General features: G+C 33.2%; 1 long non-coding RNA gene across 1 annotated transcript; it reads right to left on the bottom strand.

Annotated features, from left to right (window-relative positions):
• Positions 1 to 8122: 8122 nt before the first annotated feature.
• Positions 8123 to 9744, bottom strand: LOC145088289 (uncharacterized). The gene is made up of 2 exons (XR_013701051.1): positions 9516 to 9744; positions 8123 to 8422 (listed from the first exon to the last, which is right to left on the bottom strand). It is a non-coding gene; the product is annotated as an uncharacterized LOC145088289 (long non-coding RNA).
• Between the last annotated feature and the right edge of the window lie 1531 nt (positions 9745 to 11275).

Below are 11275 nucleotides of genomic sequence, written 5' to 3'. Positions count from 1 at the left end.
ATACAATAAAATAATAATATCGTAACAAAGCAAGAAATTCATGACCGAAAATACAAGAAAGCAGTACCTCAAAATTTTAAATCGTAAGTAAAGGGGTCAATTTGTTCGTAGGCCGGTTTTATATGGGCGCATATTGCAAGTTAACGTTAATTTAATAATTTCTATATTAATTCGTTTGGTGGGAAAATAATAAGACGGATAATCTGACGCCTCATTATTTGTCCGTTACCGTGAAGGAGACCATATCGTTTTCTTTGTCTTGTCTTTTTCCATTTGATACCTGATTCAGTTGAAATTTTTATTGATTTTTCTACTTTCCTTGTATATTCCTTATACAAGTTATATAAATAAGAATTTTAATTAAAAATACATATTTGAAATTTGTGGTTTTTATTCCATTTATTATTTATACTAAAATGTTAAAACTGTTTTGTTAACTACAACAAATTAAAAAAGTCACATGTTATTTCCTACTGTCAAAAGCTTCAGTTATGAAGTTAGAATATAAGATGGGGAGTTGTGAAGTATCAGTAACACCACAGTTGGAAAATAAAGTTGTTGCTAGTCTATTATGGCAAAAATGTGCATGTGTAGCTACTCATAAGAGCCTCTGTGATTGACGTGTCGGTGTTGAACTCAAAAAGATAGTTACAAAGATTAATTGTATATACATACTTGTGGGGAGATTACTGCAGATCCAAATGACTATCATATCCTTTTGAACATATCTCAACCATGGAAAAACACATTAAAAAAAATATCAAACACCTAGTTTCATAAACAAGTGCAAACTCAACAACCAAATATAGACAACAACTGGCATTTACATGGTTCAACAAAGTGGAGATCGTGTACACCCACAAGGAGAAATTTTGTATTATTGTAGCCAGATTTTGGATAAGTTAGCAAACATGAACCCTAGAGTTTAAAAATGAGTAAGAGAAACATGAGATGATGTGGATAGAACATTACTCAATATATAAAATGTGTTTGGAAAATGAGTGAAACAGTAATGATGACAAATGGTCCATTTGACCATTTGTCCAAAGTACATTGGCTAAGATTGGATAAGTTGGTGAAAGAGGTACTTTGGGTTGTTAAAGGATATATGCAAGCTCATAAAATGAATATAAAAATTATAAATAGGTTAGTTTTTATAATGCTGTAATTGGTTGGTTTTGAAAGTATGACACTATGTATGTTGAGCGGCCACCGGCCCTTCCGTGCACAGATATAGATTCATTCTTCGTACCTGGTCCCCGATTTCTGTTTTTGTTTGTATTAAAGTGTTGGTAGCTTCTAGCCTCGAGCTGGAAAGTCTCATCGGCGGGGGTAAAAAAGGAAGTATAAATGGTTAGGTTTCTATAGTTTCTTAAGAGGAAAATAAAACTGATAGCAAAAAATCAAACATGTTTTATATTTTCAAACCAAAGTCAAACATGTTTAAATTTTCAAAGTAAAATATCTTAATAGGAAATATAATATAAGTACATTGTTTTAATAGATTAGAATTTAAAATTATAATGGCGTAGTAGAAGGTAATAATGTCTCTATAATAAATTAAACTAAAATATCTTAATATGAAAAATAATAGAAAGTAATATGCTATAATTGGTAATCAGAATAGAACAAATTTATATTTTCAAAAAAAATACCCTAATATAAACAACTAAAAGTACAAAGTCTTGATAAGTAACCAAAATAAACAAGTACAATGCTTATTAGTTTTAAAAATTCAAAAAGTATAAAATCTTAAAACAGAAAAAGTTAAACATACAATATCTTATTAGGTTCAAATTTTAAATAACGTTATTTTGAAAGTCCGGTGTCTTAATTGGGAAAATAATAAAAGTACGTTATCTTAATAGGTTAAATTTTAATTGAATAAAAAATAAAAGTGCAATACTTAGAATTCTAAGTACAGTTTTCGATTGAAGAAACAAAATGTTGCTAGTATAATGATTGCATCACAGCAAAAAATCAAACAAGTTTTAGTATTTAAAAGTAGTATGTTTTTGTAGGTGAAAAGTAAAGGCATTATGCTAAATATGGTTAGAACAGCGAGTACAAAGTCTTATTACAAATAAATAAGAATAAATACACAATGTTTTATAGCAAAAAATAGAAACTATAATGCTATTAACAAATCAAAAGACTAAATACCAAAAGTATGATACCAAGATTGAAAGTGAAATGCTATAACTGGTTAGATTTTCATAATACACTGACTTAATAGTAAAAAACCAAAAATATAATGCTATAATTAAAAACAAAAATCAAACAAGTTCAGAATTTCATAAATACAAATACTTAGTAGTAAAAAAATACCATGTCTTAATAGATTTGATGTTGAAAATATAATGTTATAATTGGTTCGATTTTTAAAGCCCGATATCTTAATAGATAAAAAAATAAAAATAGAACTACAATGCCTTAATATGTTAAATTTTGAAAGTATACTGCTATAATAATTGGTTAGAATGTCACAATAAATTAACTTAATAGGAAAAGAATTTACATTTATAATATCCTAATATGAAAAAGATTAAAATTACAAATGCCTAAAAATTACAATCTTACACAAATAGGTCAAGTCATGGGACACTAAGTTCTTATATGTTGCTTCTACATGACATTCACTTTCACAATTTACAATATACCAACTTATGAGACAACATGGAAAGGTTTTTGCATTGTTACCATATTAAGACATTTTCCATGTATATAAAGTAATCATGTAACATCTTGTTTCCCGTCATTTCTTATTTCAGGGTCGTAGGCTGGAAGTCGATTGTGTAAGCCTTTAGGCCTTAATGAGGCAAGGTTTAGTCCTTGTGGAAAGAGGTAATTATAGTTAAGAGATTTAACCTTTGAATTGTGTTTTTGGGTCAAATGATAGAAAGGGAAAAGTCATAGGTCGGGTTCTTGCTTGAAAAATGGATTTTTGTTCAAGAAGTTTTAGTCCAATATATCTAGATAATATTATGGAGCTCTTCAATACCTTTTCGTGGATATAAAGATCATCGAAATCGGAGTTACAACGAAGAAGTTATGACTGTTCGAAGTTTGTAGAGTTTTAGGTTGAGCTTAATACGTTGGGCGTACTAGGCAAGAATGACTACGGGATCCAACCTAATACGTTAGGCGTACTAGGAGTATGTTGGGTGTACGCAATCAGGTGTCAAACCCTAATTTGAGGGTTTTCAGCCCTATTTAAGCTTCTTAACTCCCCTAAACCCTTTCTATTCTCAACCTCCACCCCTTCAACGTCCTTCCTTAAAACCCTAACCCTAGTATGAGCCTTGTGAGCAAAATTGAGGTGTTTTTAAGTGCCTTGGAGTGATCTTGGTGCATCTTGGAGAAGAGGAAGCTCATTAGAGAAGTGTTGGTTGCATTGGAGCTTATAAATCCAAACCTTGTTCACGTTGATCCTTTTTGTAGAGGTATAAAGCTTGAATCTTGATGATGTCTTTGTTTGATTTAGTTAGTTTTGTTTTTTTATGATCTTTTGGTCATTTTAGTGCATAAAGTTTAGATCTTGAAAGTTTGTGACCTTGGTATAGATAAAGTTGGAAACTTTATCCATCTAAACATCATTTTGATTCAGATATGAGGGTTAGAGACTTAGACTTAATGGATTAAGTTGATGAAGATGCACTTCTGGTCCCTTTGAGACTTAAAGACTATATCTTGGTTGTTTTGACCATTCTAATGGATAAAGTTGGAAACTTTATCCATTATAGAGTTATTGGGAAGCAAAAAATGTAATATTGGTCCCTTATTCCCTTCCGTGCAAATGTTAGAGAGATTAAGACAAGTTAGGGTTTTGGTGGTGGGCAATTTATATGCATGCAAACTCATAAGGATGGAAACTTTATGGTTTGGAATGATATTTGGTGGCTAGATCTGCAATTGGACGAAAGGACTTCATGAAATAAGCACTTAATGGGGAAGTGACTTTTGGTCGAGCATGTTGGGCGTACTTCTGATTACATTGGGCATACTCTCGTGGAAGCCCAATCTGGACCTTGAGTATGCTAAACGTACATGCTGAGTACACTGGGCGTACTCAGCCTGAGTCACTCGGTTGACTTTGTTGATTTTGACTTTGACCAAGTTTGACCTAAAGGTATTTTGGTTATTCTGAGTTGTATTTGAGACTGGTTGTTATTTGATGAATAGGTGACCGTTAGAGCTGATATTCAAAGTAGTATCCTATTTAGCGACCTTTTCAGACTGAGAGGTGAGTTTTCCTCATTGTACTTGTGGGTCGAAGGCACCAATGCCGACCCATTAAGTTGTATATCCTAGCATATAGGATGTTGTTATGTTGTAGTGATCTATTAGATCGGTGTCCTGGTATATAGGATGTTGCTATGCGATAGTGATCTATAGATATGCATGTTTGTCCGTTGACTAATTATGTGTTTATCTATTAAGTATATGTCGACATGTTATGGTTTTGGGTTGAGGATTTACTGCTATGTGCGTGAGCCAATAGTCCGGGGGTATTCCAGTCTGATGATTGAGTGGACCCGAGGGTATTCCAGTCCGATGAATAAATGGACCTGTTTCATATTGGCATTCCAATCCAATGACTAAGTGGGTCGAGGCATTCAAATCCGACGATTGATTGGGTTAGCCCGATGGTTGTGGACCCATAGGTATTCCAGTCCGATGAATGATTGGACCCAGCATGCATGATTTTATATGTTATTTGTTTGTATGGTGGTACTTTAGGGGAACTCACTAAGCTTTGTGCTTACAGTTTCAGTTTTATGTTCCAGGTACTTCAGATGATCGGGGCAAGGCGAAGGATTGATCGTGCACATCCTTCAATTTTTATGAGAATTGATTTTAGGATACTCTGATTTGTGACTATTGACACTTTGGAAACTATGTTTTTAAATGCTTATGGTTTTGGATTGGTTTTAAAAATGAAAAATTTTACCGTGATTTTCTAGATGTTACAAATCATGGCAAAGCTTATTCATTTTTACCCTATTAGATATTTTGCAAGTGTATTAAGTAAGAAACAAAGTAAAGTTTGGTTACATACCATAGCATCATATATGGGAATTTGGCTTTTTCTTAGATTGCCATGAGCTTTCAACTGCTCCAGTTATCCTATTAGATAGCCACAAAAAGATGATACTTTAGATGATAATAATTAATCTAGATAGAAAAACATAAATTAAGATTGGTATGACAGTCACCCATGTAACGTCCCATTTTCACAACAAAATTTCCATTTTTAATTAAGGTAAAAATTCACATTTATAAAATCCAAGTTAAGAAAACCATTTGTTCCAAAATACATTTGTTTATAAATCAGTGTAATATAATAAACGTGAAATGTCCATGGTTGATGATGAATGTGTACAGTCACGCCTTCTACTTCCCATGATCACCACTGGTACTTGAAAAACATTTAATCCACAACTATAAGCAAAAACTTAGTGAGTTCTCCCAAAATACCACACACCATTGGCTTATGTATTGTTGAAAGACCAAGGGGTGGCCCTTGGCATTGTATGAAAGACCCGAAGGTGGCTCCTGGCAAATCTGTATGCAAGACCAGGGTTCAGACCATGGCAATTAAGTAGGTTGTTAGTTGTAGAAAGTATGTTTGTTGTCTTTGTGATGATTTCATGGAAGACCAGGAGATGGCTCTTGGCACTTGTCTGTAAGACCTAGGGTTTTGGCCTCGGCCTGGCAAGGAAAAACCATGATATGGCTCATGGCATAATGGCAACACTATGGCTGGCACATAACATTCTCTATTATATGTATGATATGTGGTATTTTGGGGAACTCACTAAGCTTTGTGCTTACGGTTTATTGTTTATGGTTTCAGGTACTTTCGGTTCAAAGGGGAAGGGTCAGGCTTGATCGCAGCGCATACACTCATGTTCTTCCGCAACTTTGTGATTTTGTGATTGTACTCTAATAATGGTTTTATTAAGAAATACTTTTAAATGTTTGAGTAAAAGATATTTGGTGTTTGATTGTATTAAAAATGAAATTTTTACCTTCTGATTTTCGGGACGTTACAAAAAAATTTCCAAATCTCATTTTTATGTAGTCTGAATCAGTATTCCAGCTCCCATTTATTGTAAGCCCATTAATTTTGCATTTTTTCCTCTTTCCATTAATCAAGCCATGAAATTTTTTACTATTTTTGTCTCCCTCGACATCCCATTTAACATGAGCCTTTTGTTTTAGATCAAGATTTTTAATAGGTTTGCACCATTCAGACCTAAAACTGCCACGACGACTAAGGCTCGAACAATTGTCAGCCTCATCCTCATAATGAACAACCATAACTAAAAGGTTGATAGAGACAGAAACATGTTGCAATGAATCATGGTGGCAAACCATGTTATCTGCCCTCAACCAGCTCCTAAGAATCCTCGTGATTTTCCTCGATTCGAGTAAGAATCGCGTGCTTCCAGTAGTACGGGCCTAATACTACTTTCTGCCCAAGAGTTATAAAACCTAAATAGGCAAGGACCATAGTCATGAAAGCAGGATCAATAATGAGACGACAATGATCATAATACAATATGGGGAGAGCTGTTTTTTTTGGAACGACAAATACAAATATATACTAAAATAATCCTAAATTATTCCACATAGGTCCACAGTGGAACTTGAACCCTCGACCTCAAGGAGGGAGGACAACACCAAATACCGTTGGGCTAGAAGCCCTTTGGTATATGGGAAGAGCGGTTACATAGGCATTTACCCATCTGACCAAGAAGTTGTTGCAAGCAAAGAAACAGTCAATTTTACTTAGTCTTCTTCCATCCGGGCTCATCCAAGTGAATCTTCTACCTCCAAGATTAAACTCTATTATTCATGCTTATCTTATAAATGAATTGAATGCCTCCATGCTTAGGATACAAACCATCTCAAAAAACCGATCCTCTCTTTGTCTTACATCGTTAAAACCTCCCATGTAAATCCAAGACCCATCTCTATCAGATTTGATATGCGGTAAGTCATTTCACAACACGAGTCTGTATTCACCATCAATAGGAATGTATACATTGACAAAGTTGGTTTTTTTATTGACTCCACACCATGTTCCCGAAATAAGGATAAAGTGTCTACCTTTGGTAATATCAATTACCCTGAACATAAAAGGGTTCCATATACAAAGAAGCCAACCCGATCTACCTCTTGACTCAACAACCACATAATCAAAGTTAGAGTTGTCCCAAAATTGCTCAATATGAATCAAAGTTAGAGTTGTCCCAAACTCGTTAACAGTTTGAGTTTCTTGACATCCAATAAAATTAATCTCCCATAATTGCTCAATACGAATCGCAAACTCGTTAACAATTTGAGTTTCTTGACATCCAATAAAATTAATCTGGTACTACAATTTAATTTTACGAACCCACTCCGCTACAGTGGCGGATCCAGGATCAAAGTAAAAGGGTATCCCCGACAAGTAAAGGGGTATCCCCAACAAAAATAATCGCATAATACACAATATGAAAAAAAAAGTTCTGGAAAAAATTACACTATTAAAAATTTTTTAGGGGTATCCCGGGCTACCCCGGGATATATACTAGACCCACCTATGCTCCGCTATGCGAGAATCACCCGCACCTCTAAGGTTAAGAGGGAGACACTTCATTGGGGAAGCTTAGTGACTCCTTCACCACTAAGGGAGAATGGAATGGTAGCGGTTTTGTTGAGCGGCTTTGACCCGAACGAAGAAGAGGGTGCACCGGGAGGAGAGCAAGAGAGAAAGAGAGGGTGTTGAGTGGGTTCAAGAAACTGCTGAAGGGTTGAATCACAGAAGAAAAATAGGGAAGATGGGTTGGGAGGGATGCAGTTTTGGCGGGTTCGACTCCCTCCATAAAGGGTTTGGCGGGTAGCGGGAAGGACGGGGACGATTCCGTCCTCCCTAATAACCATGACAACTGTTTTTAATTTAATCGTTGTCACAAAATCAACATCCAACATTATATGGCGTCAACATATGGATTCCAATCTCCATAACAAATAGAGATGTTTAAAGTTTTAGTATAAAACAATCTATTACTAATTTGTACTTAAATAGTGGGTCTTTTTCCACCTTAAATGGGTACTTTATATGAAACGAAAATTGTGGTTGCCAATACGATACTTTATTTCACATCATCAAACTAGAAATTAACATGACACTGCAACACGAAATAAATGTAACAAGAAGCTAGAGAAAGAGAACCATTTGTTACACACTTAATTTCCCAACTTAAGCTAACTAGCATGTATTTTCCAGCTAGCGTTACGACTTCTTTTGTGACGTTGGGGGTAAGGAAGAAGCTACACCTTTCTCTTTCAAATGTGTGGAAGCGTCTAAGGTTGGACGTGTACTATGTTGTTGTTCTGGTACCTTAGACGCCGAGTTTGCATTCCTCAATTCCTGTAAATAGCAATTTTAATGAATCAATATATATATATATATATATATATATATATATATATATATATATATATATATATATATATATATATATATATATATATATATATATCCCTATTCTAATAAAAGAATAGTTTTAATCTCCTTTTGACATGTGTCATCATATTAGGCCTCCTAATTAATACACATTTTATTCTTTTTTTTGTCATGTGTCACCCTATTAAACTTCTTAATTAATGCATGCCACTTGTCAACCTATTAATTATCTATTTCAAATTTTAAAATTTTCATTTTAATTACAATAAATTAATAACAATGGAATAAAAATTAAAATAAAATTAATACAAATTATAAGGTGATATAATTTCACATATTTATTTAAATTAACGACTATAATTTATTAATAATTTTGTGTTCTAACTATTAAAGTTTAATTAATTTTGCAGCCGTGGTTTCACGGGTTATAAACTAATATATATATATATATATATATATATATATATATATATATATATATATATATATATATAAGTAAAACTGTATTTTTTTTTAAATGGATTTTTTACTTTCCTACCTAACAAACAAACATGATCTAAATGAGTGATTGGAATCGAGCAACGTAACACTACCTACAAGACTACTTTTTTATTTTTATTTTTTTATTATTTTTTTTTAATGTACGACTTTTGAACAACGACCATCACAAGGACCCCTGAGGCGATCTCATTGTACTTCCACCGGAACGTAAACCGAGAGCCAATTGCAGAATTTGAATAACCACCACCGCCCACGGCGTTCCGGTGAGCACTAGTGTATGTAATCGATGAACATACACTCCTTTTTATAATCTATGTAGTGTGATAAAATCGAACAAAATTATCATTTATGGAAAATCGAAGATGACTTTATAAATCTGAATTGTATATAGAATCTTCCAAAACAAGAAACCTTTTTATAAGTGACCAGATCGTTTTGCATTACGAAAATAGAAAACGAAAATGGTAAACAGAGAAGCATAAGTATTAAGCAATATAAAAACGAGATCTGAATCAAGTTGAGTTAAAGCACAAGCAGAGGTGAAAGTGAAACCAACCTTGTCGAAACTGTCATTGTCCGCCACGGGAGGTGGTTGAAGAACGTTGTCCGGGAAGTCGAAAACCGACTGAGATAGCCTCCTTTGGTGGCGGCGCACTCCTCCCTGAGACATTTTTGTGAGAGAAATTGGAAAAAAGATGCAGGGAATATGCATCCATGTGTGAATAGAAAACTTGTATATATAAACAAATTGAGTAGTGATCAGGGAGTGAAACTTGCATTATTAGTTAACTTCCAACGTTGTCTAGATTGAAAAAAATAAATGGATATTTTTATAGTAATAAAATATAATACTTTGTTGTAAATCTTTTAATTTATTATTATGTATTCTGAACCTCATCAATTCCTCGTTAAAAAACCCATTTGATTCATCTTGATCAAATAACCATGAGACTAGACATCCATAAGTAATTAAAATAAAGCTTCAGTCAGTTGACTTTTTAATATATTTCAAATTTTGACCTTGAGATAAGGTGGGTACGGGGTAGAGCTTATCCTTGTTACCAATAAATAATTTAACAATAATAAATGAGTTATTATTAAACAAAATAATAACTACAGTATATTCTAATAATTTTTAAGACAAAAACATAAATAATAATAATAATAATAATAATAATAATAATAATAATAATAATACTTTGTTAGCAACAAAACTTACAAAAAATAGGTGTCATTGCCAAGCTAGGGGATCAAATACATTGCTTCAAGGGATCAATCATGGTTTAAACAAACTAATATTTTAGGTTATTGAGCATATCGGCAGATCATTACATAATAATTAAAAACGAAGGAAATATATAAAATAAAAAATAAATAAAAACTTTGGTAGTGTGGTGGGGTTGTTTTGCATCTTTCTGATGCTTGCATCTTACCCGTTTTATATGTTCAATGTATCTACCCCTCAATGAATAATAGGAACGCGGTAACTGGCTTTTAACTGCATCAAGGTCAGTTTTTGTCTTTTACCTTTCCATTTTGTTTCTTTATAGTTTAAAGACATAAATTAGTTTGATTATTTTGTTGAAGATATTTCTTTTTAGGTATCATTTTAAGGGTGGAGAGTGTACATTTTTGTTGGTTTTTCCATCATATCAGTATTCAATTTTCTTCTTATTTTTATCTTTTTAACCTGAACACAAATAATTCATCTCTTTTAACTCATTCCCATTATATATAATACTGAAACATATGATATAAGTTGATGGTGCATAGAAAGAGATGAACGGGTTCAAGGAGAAGTTGAACCCTCCCAACTTTCATCTAGTACCAACTCACAATGCAAGAAATCTTGATCTTGGAGATATCTTCAGTACCATGACCATCAGGATCTTGTCTGCGAATCCACTCCATGTACCAAAAGGCATAAGCAGAAATCCGTGTAAATCGCACTATACGATTTAGTTTGAATGGTCATATATGTCATTAGCTAATTATGTAATTTACCTCAATACAATGTTATATTATATGTAAAATAACATATTTTTTATTTAAATTATAACAGAATTATATTTATCAAATTGATAGAATAAAAATAAAAGTTTTACATAGACGTAACGGATAAACGAGCAACAAGCTGTGTCACAACTTCTTTTTGGATACCAAAACTAATTCTTTTAAAAAACAACATTCATAAATCTAGGGGTCATAACATTATTATGCATGACCCTTTGGGATCTATTGAGGAGCTCCACAACATCTGACGCAAGGAAACTGGAAGTATTAAATGCAAAAGGTATAAAGGACAGTTGATTTTCC

Source organism: Lactuca serriola, chromosome 2 (genome assembly GCF_051521515.1).
Source record: "Lactuca serriola cultivar US96UC23 chromosome 2, Lser_US96UC23_V15, whole genome shotgun sequence".
Lineage (NCBI taxonomy): Eukaryota > Viridiplantae > Streptophyta > Magnoliopsida > Asterales > Asteraceae > Lactuca > Lactuca serriola.
The sequence above is the reverse complement of the archived record's forward strand: the minus strand, read 5'-3'. Positions and strand labels throughout refer to the sequence as shown.